At 35.9% G+C, this 16,086-nt stretch overlaps 1 protein-coding gene across 1 annotated transcript in view; it reads right to left on the bottom strand.

The window, feature by feature from the left end:
* Positions 1 to 16,086, bottom strand: part of LOC145943679 (outer mitochondrial transmembrane helix translocase) — an 81,616-nt gene that overhangs the window by 40,828 nt on the left and 24,702 nt on the right. The gene's annotated exons all lie outside the window — the stretch shown is intronic.

Here is a 16,086-nt window from a genome sequence, read left to right on the forward strand (position 1 = left end):
CCCCCATTATCGACGTCAGGATCCGCTAGTGATTGTAATATATAAATGGTATAATTAAATGTAGAAATATATGCAAATGTCAACCATGCAATTTATTTTAATTTGCATTTTTTTCTCGACAAGTCGTCTCGACATTTTACAAATATTTTTTCGCAAATATTGTACTCAAGCAATAACTATTATTTTTTTTAGGATAACGTCACTAATGCGATTCGTTTCACGTTAGAACTTGCGTCCGATACGCGAGCTAGTTTGCGGAACTTGGCGAAGTAGATACGCGACGACAGGGAAAGAGAGCAAGACAGACAGAGAAAGAGAAAAGAGAAATCCTCCGACGGAACTTGCTAATAAAACTTTATACGTCGCTGCCACGTAAGTAGCGCCATTTCGGACGTTGATGCTCGCATGAAATATTCCAACGAATTTACTCTTCTTCCTTTTCCCTCTCTCTTGTCATCTGTTGTGCACTGACAAAATTCGAGCGATACAAACCGCTTTGCGATTATTCTATATCTTTCTAAAAAATTCTTCAAGCAAAAAACAAAAATCTCAAACATTATTTGTAATTTAAAAATATATTTCAAATTACACACACCTTAAATTTCCCTCTTTGTAATGTTAACTCTGACACTAGCATTCTCTCAATAAAGACATATAAGATCCTCGGAAATAATTTCTGATTTCTTGCCGCAAGTACGGCCGATTATTTCGCCGCAGTTAGGGGAATATCGATCGTTGAAAGTCATTTACAAACGACCGACTGTCGAGTCGCGTAAGATAAGGAGCGAGAGCAAATAGAATTTACGAAGCTGCGGCATTAGGGCGAAACGAGCGAGCGCGACTTCGACTTCGCATAATGCGATGCCCGCCTCCCTCTCGCAGGAGCGGCGGGTCTCGCGAGGAACTTGGAGAGAGGATCGAGTGAAATTTGAATAAAAATACCGTCTCGCGACCGGCCGTCCGAGGGATCCCCCCCGGGAGGCAAAATAAAACTTGACGTTAGGACGGAGGGAAGAGCCGCGGTGGAAAGAGGGTAGGACGGGACACACCGAACGATGGGAATACGCGTCGAGTAATAGCTAGATTTTCCGATACACGATACTAGATTCCGGATCACGTATTTTCTACCTACTTGACTATTCCCTCTCCGAACATCGGCCCGATACTCTTCGACCCTCTTCGGGCGAGACTTCCGTGCGAATTTCTCGCCGTTGCCCCGTCGCGTGTTTAGATCGCTAAATGCGACTGGCGGGATCTTATTGCGCGGCGAGGTCGTAAATTCAGTATAGCAGCGGAAACCTCAAATGCAAATATAAAACGAATAATTGGATAACATTTAGCTTTTATGGAATTTTATGGCCGCAATGCGTTCTCTGTTTTTAGGGTTATTTTGCAGATTTGGAGAATAGAAAGTTTATATTAATTTTAGCATAATAAAAATTCAGTTATCAAATGAGAGTAACAAAATTCTAATAAAATAAATTTCAAATTGATGGAAGAATAGAAAAAACATTATCTCATAAGTATAATGCTTAAAAAAATAATAAGATATAGAAAATATATCTACATTGACGGATATCTTTATTTTTATTCGCTTGATTTCTTTTCTAAAAAGAAAAAGTTCATATGTAAAATTGACATCGAATATATTCACGAGATTTAACATTCAATATTTTCTAATTGAAATTATTTATTGCCCAAATAAAAATTATATAAAGATCCAAAAATAATTCTCATTAAATGATATTCTGAATGAGTCGCATTTACTTCTCGTCAGAGTTGAAATGATATCAGGAGAACTAAACAGTACGGTACAGAACTTTAGGAGGAATTCTGGAATACCTAGCCGACCGACATTGTCTACGACGACGACTACTAGTAGTACCTCGTCGATAATGGTGTCGGCTGCGAGTATCGAGAGCTTTATTAGACGTCGAGACTCGCGCAAATGTCCAATTTCGGATGTCATCGCGATGTCGCTCTATTTTAGCCCGGCGCCGTATTACAGTCTTAACAATACGGCGTTCCGTTTGCGGCGCCGCGTTTCTCGCACCCCGATGTTACGCCTCGTAAATAACGGAGCGACCGTCTCCGTCCGTCCGCGACGCGACTAAACGTCCGTTAACTCGCCAACCCGCTCTCACCCTTCGTCACCGCATGCTTGTCAGATAAACAGAGAGAGAGAGAGAGAGAGTGAGAGAGAGAGAGAAAATATATCTTTATACTAAATTACAGCTATTTAACGGTTGCAGTTGTTCGCCATTCCGTAGCTCGCTTTGCGGCAAGATTAAGATATAATTATATAAAATTGATTTTTGCACTGTGTCTTCTTTTGTGCAAAGCTAAATTTTGTATAAAGTTTAGTTCAATGAAAATAATAAATAAATTTTGAGTAAATTTAAATATTTTTCTTAGAAAAAATTTGCTTAAATAAATATTTAAGAATTAAGAATTAAAGAAATTATGAAAATAATAAAATGATAAGTTTAAACAGCGCAAAATGATTTATTAAAAGATTTAGCTTATAATAAATTTTAAGTAGACTGTGGTCTTTAGTAAAGATTTAATCTCTCTGAATTATAATTACTACGATAACGCATAGCATTTAAAAACCCATGAGTTAATTTTTACTTAAGATGTACATTTTCTCTTTTAACAATAAAAACATAATTGCCGCTCTATTTGAAGTAAATTAATCACTTATAAAACTTTAATCTCTGCACTTGAATTACTAAAATAAAAAAAAGACAATTCTTTTTGAGAAAAATCTAGCTTTAGATTTTTAAAAAATCATGTATTAATCTCCACGTTTACTTATCGCTTATTCTATCTAAAAGAAACATTCCAGTTAATATTCGAAACATCTTTTTCGCACGTTACTCCAACTCTCAACGAGATTGCGAGGGGTTGATGCGATAGCTTAAGGATACCCTCTCAGCTCGGAATCGTTGTCGGTAATCGTTGTCTTTCAGAATTTTCCGTTCACGAGGACGCGAACACGAGGATGAGCGACCGAACGACGCTTTATCGCGAGCCGGGCCGTCGGAGTTTATATCCCGATCGCGTCGGGGACGAGAGATCCACGTAGCGGATATAACGGTATTACGACGAGACCAGGAGAGAGGAGTAACACACACCTGCGGGAGAGAAACGCTTTCTCTCCTCTTTCCGCATGCCGTGCGAGAAACGAAACGACCCAGCGAGAGGAGAAACGGCCGTTCGCGCAGCCTTATCACGTGCGAAATCCCTCTACTGGACTCATCTCACGTGTCTGATCGTACAGCTGCCTGCTCTACTTGCGCCGTCCCCTCGGCGCGCCGATGGTTTATCTCTGGACTGACGTAAATCCGAATTTTGCGAATGTTCGTGTAACACGATAATGTGAGACCTATCCTGGGGAAAGGGACTGTCCTAAATAAAGTACTCATCGAAATTCGTTAATTTTATTTTGAGAGAAAAAAATTTTAATGAACAATAAGACAATATAAGTAACCGATATAGACGAATTATTTTAAAACAAGAAAATGAAAGATTATTGTTATTATTATTAAAATATATTTATGTAGTCATCAAGATAAAACGTATATTATTATCTGAATGTTATTATGTTAACTGTTTTTACAGTGTTGCACTTATATCGAATCACGATAATGTGAGACCTATCCTGGGGAAAGGGACTGTCCTAAATAAAGTACTCATCGAAATTCGTTAATTTTATTTTGAGAAAAAAATTTTAATGAACAATAAGACAATGAGTAACCGATATAGACGAATTATTTTAAAACAAGAAAATAAAAGATTATTATTATTATTAAAATATATTTATGTAGTCATCAAGATAAAACGTATATTATTATCTGAATGTTATATTATGTTAACTGTTTTTACAGTGTTGCACTTATATCGAATCACATCGATATCGCGTGAGAAATGAAAATTGTATGGAGCACTTTAGCATCGTTTCGCGACAATTAGCGCGATTGCGACGAATTTGCGCTAATTATCGGGGCTGCGATATCAGTTTAGCGACAAGATATCGAATGGGCTGTTTGATACATGTGTATTATCGACACACACGAAAGAGAGATGTACAAGTGTGGGCGGTAAAATTGCGCGGGTAAACAACGCGAGGCGCGTTTTTACGCGACCTAATTTCACTACGCGACTAAATTTCGCCGACGTAGTCGCTGCAAACGCAATCGCAACGCGATTCGCGTGTCGATAAACAAAATTAATGACGCAATAAATCGGACCCCTTTATCGGCCGACTTATCTCTCTTTCTCCATCCTCTCTCTCTCTTTCTCTCGATACAACCAAATTGGTGATAATAAAAAAAAATCACTGATTGCTCGTGTAAAAAATGGTACGAAAAATAGTAGTCGCACACTAAATTCACAATAAAAAACGACGTCGTATACGTTTTTTTTCCCTCCCACATCGACGCATCGTAGACGTCGAGGAATTATACTGCAAATATAAATATTGAAACAAATAAATAAATTCTTTGAGATTTCACATTCAGATTTTTATGAGAAGACATTTCCAAAGGTTGCTAATTTGTCTCGATATATATTTTTTAAAAAATAAAAAATATTCTCTGAAAAGCAAAAAAAGAAAATAAAAGAAGTATAAATATAATTGAAATGTGTATAAAAATATGTATATAACATTGAAAACATTCCATCAAATTTTAACGTCTAATTTGCCTTTTATTACTTCCGCGCTCAAAAACGCGAACCTACATTATGATGAAAATCTATCCCTGAGACGGAACCAGAGTTAGTGCTTGCAATCGCAATCTCTTATCGAAAGCCTCGCGATCGATTAATATACCACGATTGCGATCGTCCCTATCGTTCCACTCGAGCTGGCTTCACGAAGCGTTTCTTTTGTCCGCTTTCTCGTATAAAAAAAAATTTTGCAATTATGCGAGAGACACAGAGCGAGATTCGTGATGAGGGTGAAAGAGGGGAAACGCGCGGGGAGATGAGAAGGGGGGATGACGAAGAGGAAATTGGTTTTGCATTACAAAGCCGGTGGTCCGTGACAATGAGAGGCGCTCCGTAAGCGCTCATTTGCTCTATGAATTATCCAATTACATTATTATCCGACGTCGCCCTCGATCGGCGACGCGAGATGCAACGGGCGGCTCGTTAAATTCGATAACCCGCCGATTTTCGCGCAGCGTCGAAGCGAAATTTCCTTCGCTTCGACGCGATTCCCTTCCGCAGGGCGTGCCGCGATAAAATGCGCGAGAACAATGGATATATTTGGAAATATGATCTTACAAAAGGATGATATCGCGCTTCTTTCTCTCTTGTAAGCAAATATGCATATATGGGCGCATAAAGCTCGCGCGAGATATGGAACATCCGACAATGAAGAATTGGATTATTCAGCTGGCAATTTGCGGATGCATGATTAAGGAGACAATAATAATTTCGCAATTGCGAATTACTCACATGGAAAATGTTTTATATGAATAGAAGCTTTTCTACTTGTACGAATTATATTATAATATTATGAGACTTTTTATACTTCTCTTATTTCTAATATTTTTACTAGTTTTCATGTGTATTATTATTGTAACTTTTGTTACATACATATTATTAATAACGCGTATATATTTATTTAAGAAAAAGAAAAAAATGATAAAAAGACATTAATTCAGAAATTTCTATGGGATATTGATTTATTTTTTAGTGAATGCATATTATGCGATTTACGAATACTATTCCGAGCATATCTTTATATTTTCTTGCAAATTCGACCCATCACACAAAAGAGTCAACGCCGCGGGCTACGAGATTTCCCTTTGCTCGCATAATCCATTTCGTTCGTTCGTTCTCCCTCCGCACGATCGGAAAACGCAACACGCTATGCGGCCTTATATTTCGATATGTATGTCCTATAAAACGCGGAGCGCCTCGAGAAGATCCTGGAAGGTGAAACGAACAGCGGAAGCGTAGCGGAGACGGGAAGTGGAAAGAAGCGATCCAGACTTTTCAATATCGGGCCAAGACGCGTGCTTGCTGGACCGTGACAAGCATCGGCGACATAATAAAGTCTGGATAAACGAGCAGGCCATCTCGTCGCGACGATAGAGTTTAAAAGTTTTGCCTCGTGCTCGAGCTTATTCGCCTATATCTGCCAGTAAGTACTTTTAAATATAGATTGAGACGACTCGATACCGAAGGTATTTTTGAGATAGGAATAGTTGAAAGTAGCAACAAGACCCTGTATAGCCTACAAAGAACTTTTTTTGTAAATAGATTTTATTCTAATAGAAAATCTCGATTTAAAATAGATAGTTTCTAAAATATATATTATTTGAATCTCTTTTAAAATATATCATACACTGAGAGAATTTTCTCTTAGAATTTACCCTGAAAATCGTAATCGTGAAATAATATGGTATGGAAAGAATTTTATGAGAATTTCTCTGATTAATATTTATCACAATAAAAATAATAATATCTATCACAATAAAATATAAAATATGTTTGATTAACTTTATTATGCAGTTTAATAGAATTAATCAACCATTTTTATATTTTATTGTGAAAGATATTATTATTTTTATTGTGATAAATATTAATCAGAGAAATTCTCATAAATTCTTTCCATACCATATTGTCCCACGATTACCATGATTTTCAGGATAAATTTTAAGAGAAAATTCTCTCTGTATATCACTATAATATTATTAAATTCGGAGCACACGATTGAGAGAATTAAAGAGAAAAAAACCGATAAGTGAGAGAGAGGAGGAGAGACGCACGCGATCAATTCCATTGGCCGTCTTTTGAAAAATCATATACTCTATATACCTACATATATATGCATACCGTCGTCCTTTCCGCGGAATATTTGCCGCTTCGTTGATTCCGTTTGATGAACGGATTCTCTGGTGGATGTCGGCGGAGGATATATGGAGAGGAAAAATAATAAAAATAGCGGCCTCGGGCTTTCGAGGTGAACTCGTCTGGAATCTCGTCCAAACTGCCGATATTCTCCATGTCGACGCTCGAACGCGGAAAGGGCGAACGAATGAGCTGCCCGAATATGCGCAGTATCATTACCGTACGCCTGTCATTACATGATGTCACGTAATATATGAAAAATATTCGCAGGATATTTTCAAGACTCCGAAATATTTAAAAAAATCGCTAGTAATGGCTTAATGTTTTTCTTTTAAACACTGAAATTAATTGGCTGTAAAATTAATAAGTAAAAGTAATATAATTTAATTTCAACATATATCCTTTCTCAATTATAATTTAGCTATTTATTTTATAAATAATGGAAAATAACTGTAATATAGAATAATTGATTAATAACTGCAAACTATAACTGTAATATTAATAAATAAATTCATATGTGTCTTTTGGTTATGGCTATTTCAATTAGTTCCTGAATAATGTGAATCTGTATCTCTCTCCGCGATCCTCTGTCGCGTATTATACGACACTCTGTGTACATCTGCTGTCCCGACGTTTGTTATACAACGGCTCTTTACGATGTAACGTTATTCCGGCGGTGGCAGCCGGTTATGCATAAGGCAGGTCGGAACGATACGACTAACGTGCGATTCGAAGCGCGGTGTGCAACATGCATCAAAATGCATGTTACACACGAGTCGCGCATCGATTTTGATTCATATTTGATACGTGTTGCGCCTCAAACCGCGCCACGCATTTCCGCGCTTACTTTGACGTTTGCGGCGAATCTCGACTGCGCATCGCATAAACTGCATTTCAATTATCGGACGATTTCGTTTCGATAAGCGATATTCGATCGAATCTTTTATCAAAAAGTGCCATCGTTTTTCTTTCGTCGCGAATAATTAGTTGGAGGATGATTGCGCTGACAGAACCGAATTTTTATCTCACAATTAGTTCAAAGATTCAAGTTTAAAAAGAGATTAATCTTTATCAATCATCTAATTAATAATTTCGAATAATTCAGATAATTATTCATAAACTGCGAGAGATTTCTCTTTTTATTCTATCAAGATGCGGGATTAAGGATACATAATTGAATCATCCCTTTTAAGGGCGATAAACACATTTACGATGCTCGCTTTCAACGATAGCCATTTTTAGTCTGTTAAACGTGGTTGACGATATTTACGAGGCGTGGGAACCAAAGTGCGTGCAACCGAGGTAAACACGTATTATGGTTGATAGGGTACGACAAGTCGGACGATCCCCCGGAGTAACCATACTGAGTGTCGGGTCGTGTTCTCACGACGAGATCTGTTCTCATCGTGCTAATACCGTCGCCAACAGTCTTAGCATAAATATCGCTATCTCGCCCCGAGGGCTTTCGATCGAGAGAGCGATTTAGTTTTCGATCGAACACGATATTTCGCTTTTTTTTCATTCCATTTGGATGTTAATCTCCCAGTATTGGTAAAGCTATTATTTTAAGTCCACTTTATTTTTGAAAGTAAAGCTGTTGAAAAGAACTTACTTAAACAGAATAAATAAATATGACGAAGAGAATTGATTCTCTCAGACTTTTTCAGAGATTTAAGACTTGTCACAAAGCTTTTCTTAAAAATAAGATATAGATACTATTTTTCTTTGATTATGTATAAAGTATAGATTAAATTGTGTAAAATTTTTTTTCTGAAAAAAAAAAAAAAATTGATTTTCTTAAAAATATAAATTTATTTAAATATCGCGTAAGCGCGATATACATATATGTGGGCTATATATTTATTTCGTGCAACTATGCTATTGTTTTCGTGCAACCGCAATTACTCGTCGGAGGCATGTACGACGCTGTTATTACTACCCTATGTCTAAATTAAGGCAGTGTTAAGAAAGCGGCATGTACGCCGTTTGCGAATGCCGCGCGCAGAACGTAAGTCAAGGCGGAAAGAATCGTCGCTCCGCGAATACGCGGCGATAAATAAATTAGCGCGACGCTAATTGACAAATTGCTAATCCTCCGGGCCATTACGGACGCGCCCGCAATGGTAACAAATGCGAGCAATAACGTCGGCCGACCGACATTGTGCACGAAATACGGAGATCCCGCGCCGCATTATTACCCTACGAAAATCAGCGAGAAAGTCGAATCAACTAATTAAAGTAATTTGATAAAGTATATAGAAATGATAGAAGAACTTGTCATTTTACGATCAATTTAATTATTAAACAACTTTATACTTTGTCAATTTTTTTTTACAAGTTTATGGTTTTTATCTTATGTGTGTAATTAAAAAAAATTATTATTTATTACATTTTTAAATTCTCCTCAATTTTTAAATTTCTCCTCTTAATCTGCACGCTAATAAATAACACATATATACAGTTGCAATGTAGTTATCCATTCGATTGCAAATGCACATCGCGATGAAAAAGTCTAATAAAGTAAAGCAAATTATTCTTTCCCATGAACTTTGTTATACAGAATAAGCAGAATGCTCGCGAAACTTTACCGACGATGTTCCCTTTCCCTTCTCTCTTATCGCGGACGAAATTGTTCAATAAGTCGATTGTTTTCTTATTCGGAACTTCGTTTTTCCGACTGCGAGCCAGTGGTTTATTGGCCCTTTCCGACGAAAAGGCTAATGTAGCACCGCTGACAAATCAGCCTGCCAAGGACCTAAGCAAGAACAATACTCCTTCGTCTCGGGGTTTCTCTATTTCGCTCTTTTCTCCCATCCATCGAAAGTATGTTTATATAGACACCCCTCTGTGATGGCGCCATTCCTTCCGCCGAGAGAGACAGAACTTTCATTGATTTCCAAAATCAATGAATAAAAATGATGAATGCGCAACGGAGCGAATAAATAATAGCTCTATTTCCATAAATATTATATACAATATTTCCAATTAGAGAACCTATTGAACTTATTAAAATCAATTTTTTATCGAAAATTAATATGAAAAAAATTCCGCAATTTCTGTTGAGTTTTTTAAGGTCCTTTTTCACAAAAAATGCATTATATTTAAAATGTGAATTAAATTAATCTTAGATTGCTATACATGCTATGCTTGCTATATATGCGTCATTTTGGCACATTTCGTGTTATTGAGAGAATTTTCTCTTAGAATTTACCCTGAAAATCATGGTAATCGTGGGACAATATGGTATATGGAAAGAATTTTATGAGAATTTCTTTGATTAATATTTATCACAATAAAAATAATAATATCTATTACAATAAAATATAAAATGTTTAATTAATTTTACTATGCAGTTTAGTAAAATTAATCAAACATGTTTTATATTTTAATAAATTCTAATAGAAAATTCTCTCTGTATACGTTTTGCCTGTTTCTATTTTTCTGCGTTGCATATGACTGCCTTGTTTCGCCCATATTTCACTGACTCACAGCAATCCCGAGTGTATATCGCGGAAATGCGCGGCGCAGGCAGTTCATCGACGCGGTCGTGTCTTACGAGGAAAGCAGAAAGAAATCGCGATTCGCGCGGAGAATCGTAAAACGCGCATCTTGCACGCTCTCGATACCTTTCCTCGCCGATCCGGGGAAATGAGGATGAGTCTGACATCGAAATTCGATTGGCAAAAGGCTCTCGCGCGAAATTGAACTTCGTAGACAGGGACGAATCCTGAGAAGGTACCCATCCCTTTGAAGATTTCATTATTTTTAAAAGTACTTGAACTCCATCGGCACTTAATCGCAAGTTCGTGAATATTTTATTTAAATGTACAAACGTAGGAAAGCAAAGAAGAGAGAAATGTGATTTGGCTATTTAAATATTAAAAATTGTGAATTGTGCATCTATATGATATCTTCAAAGATAGATTTATAAGTAAATGATTTATTTTGATTAACTTTATAATTCAACGAAAAAAGAGTATGAAGAAAAGGAAGAGGTTGAGTCCTTATCTTCCAAATATAGTTGCACAACGTGAAATTAATGACATTATCATTATAGAAGCTCCCTTTTTCTGAATCTCAAGAGTCGTAAAGTTAGAGTAATATTTTCATTTGGCACGTAGATTAGAATCTGAGGAAGAGAAGATTAATTCTGAAAATCATTCTCCCCGGAGATCTTTCGGGTCCGTCCCTGTGTTCGGAGAGCTGGTGAACTTTCTGTTCGCGATGCTCCTGGGAGGAGTGCCGGACAGCTGATAACGATAAGGAAACCGCACACCGCGTTTACAATCGTATTCATGAGAGACACGTGGGTCTGGCATAAAAACGCGACTGAATCCACGAGGTTGCCCATGGCATTGTGCGATTTAATCTACTTCACCTGAAATTCGCTCTCTCTCTTAAATAAATATCTCCGACGTCAAATAAAGGCATCAATTTAATATTTTTAATTAATATCATAATTGTAAAGAATCCCATCAATATCTAATTTTTTAATTGTCTTGTAATAACATCGCGATAAGAAATTGTGTTACAATTATATTATATGTATTTTATATACAAGATATGAATTATAAACATCACTTAAATGTAAATCTATTATATATTACATTTTTTTTTGCATTTTAAATAAGAAATATTGATATGAACTTTTATAAATATATTTATCTATATTTATATCTTTTAAAATTTATTTTATTTATTTATTCAAAATTAATTTTCCTTTATAGAATAATTTATACTTCCCCGTTAATTAAATTATGAAACTCTCGCGTTGTATTATTTTACTACACTTTATTTATGTCAATTAATTTCATTTTTACATTGTAACTGTAATAGATTTGAGTGCAAACTTATTCTATATATTATATATAATTTCTGCAACGGAATTTTATTTACGATTCTGATGAACAATTCGATAGTTAATAGCGCGAAATAAAACGAACTGTTTACTATGCACTATGTATTTGATTACACATCGATGCTTTTTTCGCTGCGAGATTTTGCCGCGATATTTTCCGCGTTATTTTCGTTGGATTCATCGATGAAGTTGTCGCCGTGCAGCTCGATTGCTATTCCGCCGCAGTTTTCCCTCTCGGAAAAACGAGCGAATTTACAGAAGCATATTTTTTATTCTACCTTAATAATTCTTCCTATCTTTTTTTTTATCTTTTATCTTTTAGCTTTTAATTATCACATTTTTCAAAAATCGCGAGATGTCATAAAAGTTTAGATTCACGCATTTTAAATTATTTTTGCAGAAAGAAGTTAAATCTCCCTCCTGAATCGAATTATTATTTTTTAATTTTGCGAGTATAATCCAAGAGAAACAGAACTTTAATCTTTGTTCCCTCTTTTTGTCCTTCGATATTTTAATCGCTGAAAGGCGACACCGTCGTGCGATTAACAACCAAGTCCCTTCGCGTACGTTCTCGCGAATGTGGCTTTAATCGGTAACTCTATCTCACGAGTCGCACGACGGAGAGGAAACTTTTCGATCCTGCGGAATATACAGGAACGTCAACGGGGCGCGACCCTGTGATCCTTCGGGATCTACCGAGGTATATACTGAGTTTCGGAGGATTACTAAAGCTGCAAAGGATTACCCGAGCATCTGGAGAAATGGCTGATGTGACTTAACGCGACACCGAGACCTTCTACCTAGCTTTCAGATGTTGAGACAGATTTCAATATTTAATTATCGAGCTCTTCTTTCTGAATAACTTTTTTCCCCTCATCTCTTACTTGATATATATATCTCTTTTTTCTAATACATAAAAAATTATGTATACATAAAATAAGAATTCACAAAAAATTTACTCCTATATGATTTTAAAAATCACTATGACTTCTTTAAAGTACCATCATATTTTATATGTCAAATATAGGTGATACAAATAAATGCCTATAGAAAAGATCTCTTATAAATAGCAAATGTACATATAATATAAGAAAAGGTCAACCTTACGTAAATATATTGAAGTTAAATCTATTATATTAATGTAATAAATAAATAATTTATAAAAAAGTTTTTGATTAATTTTCTCTTAATATTCATAGCGTGATATTCAAAAAATATATGTATTAAATATTATATTTATCGCAAACTATACAATCGAATTGTACAATCGAATTGATACGCTCGTGAATTCTCCACGACTGCAACTTGTGACCGTTTTTCCCCAACATGCCTCACGTAATCCAACAACTTGACAGGGCAGCGCGTTCGACCGCTTTTCGAAATCGGAAAAAGGGACCATGAGAATCGAAATCGACAAATATTGTCGTCACGTACCGCACCGGCGATAAGTTGCGCTCGTTCGGTCTGTCCCTTTCTCGCTCTCAAGAGAGATGTCCACGAAAATGCAGGGTCCGCGAGAACGATAGGATTTTGCCGAGGTACGTCAATGAGCTTCGCGCCTTCTCCCAGTCATTCGTCGGAAACGTGAGTAAATATTGATGCGCGTGATCCGATCGCGCGTCCGATCCAGGATGAACTGAAGCTGTGGATGCCAATTGCGTTCACCATATATACGCCAATATATGGTTTTACGACTATATATAGCGCGTCCCAGATATCTCGCATTTTTTATACATAATTTGAAAACGATTTAAAGAATTCATTTATGAAAAGGTTAGCTTTTTAAATGAGATTGACAATCTACAAATTCTTTATTGGATCGCAGATCTTAAATTGTATTTAATTAGATGTCAATTTAAAGTTTTTTTTATAAAGTTTAAGCTTTATAGCTATCAATGAAGATTAAAAAATCTTATGTCTTTTAAATCTAAGTAAACTTTACTCCTCTAACAATAAGATTATTCAATAATTGAGGTATAGTTAGCAACATTTAATAATAAATATTGTATAATTGCAGCGGTGAAAAAAAATTAAAGAAAATTGAATTAAACTGTCAAAAAATATTTCTATTATAAAAATTAAAAATTTTTAGTACTGTGCAGAATTATACTTGATTAATCGAATATACATATAAATGTGTTCTATTATTTTAGATAATGTAATGTTTATGTGTAATAGAGCGAATTTTGACACTTTAAGAATCATTCTCTCATGACTAGTTTTCAATAACTAGTTTTTCGTATCTAACAATAAGTGAGAACGACATATTTTGCATTCTTAAAGAATTCCAAAAATATACTAAAAATTTTAGTACATAGTATAGAATATTTAAATTATTCAAATTTTCTCCCCTAAGGGTGGATATTTTCCGCGACGCTTGGGGCGAAAACCGATGGCAATGACGGCTGACTGATGGAATGCGAAAGCTGACTCTTCCTTTCTCTCTCTGCGCCCCCACCCCTCTCTCTCTTTCTCTCTTGTTCAACCTGAATATTGGATATCAATAACAACAGCCGAGGCTGACATCGAGAGCTTTTGTTCATTCACTTCATTCGCGAATGGGGTATGGTCACAGTGGTGCTGTTCCTTGCTGAAGGACAATACGGGGTGTGTCGGGCAGCACGTACTTTCTCTGGATCGCAAATATTAAACTGAGAGGAATGTATTTGTATGTGACGCATCAATAATTCTTGATTTACCAATTTTTGAAAATAGCAGGAATTGTTAAGTAAATGAAAAAAAAAAGTTTAAATTATCTATGCATAATTTTCCTGATATAATTTTAATTTAAAGTTTTAATTATTTAAAGTTTTAATTAGTATAGATTAAAAAGTCGTGAAAAATCATTATTTGACAGAATTTAATTTCATAAAAATTACTAACAAGAAAATATCTATTTCGAACAAACTTTTATAATATAATTCACATTCTATGTAAGATGTATTTTTTATTTGTATTATCTTTGATTATATATAATTTGTTACATCAATAATTTCGATAATTTTTTTATTGCACGATAAACGCGGAATAACTAAGACACTCTATATGTTCGAACAGTAACTTGCTTACGGAAGTAGAAGACGAACAGTTGTCGGAAGAGAGCAATCGAAGGAACCTGGGCAATTCTGAGCGTCTGTTGAGAGAAGACTATAGTGTAAGACCCGAGTAAGTTTGTAATAACCATGTCAAATAATTGAACGGCCGAGATGAAGGAGGTATGCAGCATTTATAGTGTTTCGAAGTTATCACCTTCCAAGTAGAATTGCTGCTCGCAGAGAAACGCGACTCGATTCATTTAATGTTGCACCCCGTAGAAGTAAACTCAATTAAATACTATCGTCTAACTCGTTTGATGGTACGCGAGATTTTCAAGGGAGGAACCCATCTTTGAGAATATGTAATTCGTGCGATTTTAAGTGGATAATAAATGGATAATAAATCCGGTTACAAAGTTACGGCGATCTTGATAAAACAGACACCATAAAGAAGTTTCAGAAGTTAAAGGAAGGAGCAGATGTACCTTATTAATTATTAATTATTATTGACTCTGTTACTTATTAATTATTATTATTATTGACTGTTATTTCTCTATGATAAATAAAATATTGTAACAGTATAATTCTAATTTTTTATTTTTTATTTTATTTGAATAATTTGTAAAACTTTCATAATTTTTTTTTTATCGAAAAATATTGAACCGAACGAATATTTACATAACTTGTTTTTCTTAAAATCTCTTGAATATTGCAAATTTAAAAATCCGAATTTCTCTTTTCGCGTCGAATAATACGCCAGCGATAAATAATAATCGATCCAAGAATAAATAATTTTCGCAAAAATGCAGTACGCCTCGCTTGTCCATGCGCGGACATCCGGCTAGATCTCGCGCAATGTGGCAAAAGGCGAGCCTGGGCGATAAACTCCCATGACAAACAAGTACCAGCGATGTATCATGCTGCGAGTTATAAACGCGGAACTTTCGCAAAAACGGCGAGCGTTCGCAAAATGTCTCGGTGCAGCTAACTACGACGGCTGCGTTGCGGCGGGTCACTGTACTATATATATTATACGTAATATCGTCGAAGTTGGTAATGAATCACGGTGGATGGGCGGGCGAAACCATCCAGTACGGCCGACATTAGCTTGCGCTCGCGCGAGTTAACTCAGTTAACCGGCAACTTTGATCTGCGATTCCGAATGACTGTCTAGTCTCTGCCGCTCCATCCGGCGCTCGGATTTGCAAGGCCAGCCACTCGGAGATTCCATTACAAACAACGATAGCCAGATCAATATTTAAATTCCTAATGGTCTCCGATGGACGCAATCGCGAAATGCAGACCGCTTGATAAAATGTGTCAAGTTGC

Source organism: Prenolepis imparis, unplaced genomic scaffold, assembly GCF_030444845.1.
Source record: "Prenolepis imparis isolate NDT839.2.m4 unplaced genomic scaffold, iyPreImpa1.0 SCAF_12, whole genome shotgun sequence".
Taxonomy (NCBI): Eukaryota; Metazoa; Arthropoda; class Insecta; order Hymenoptera; family Formicidae; genus Prenolepis; species Prenolepis imparis.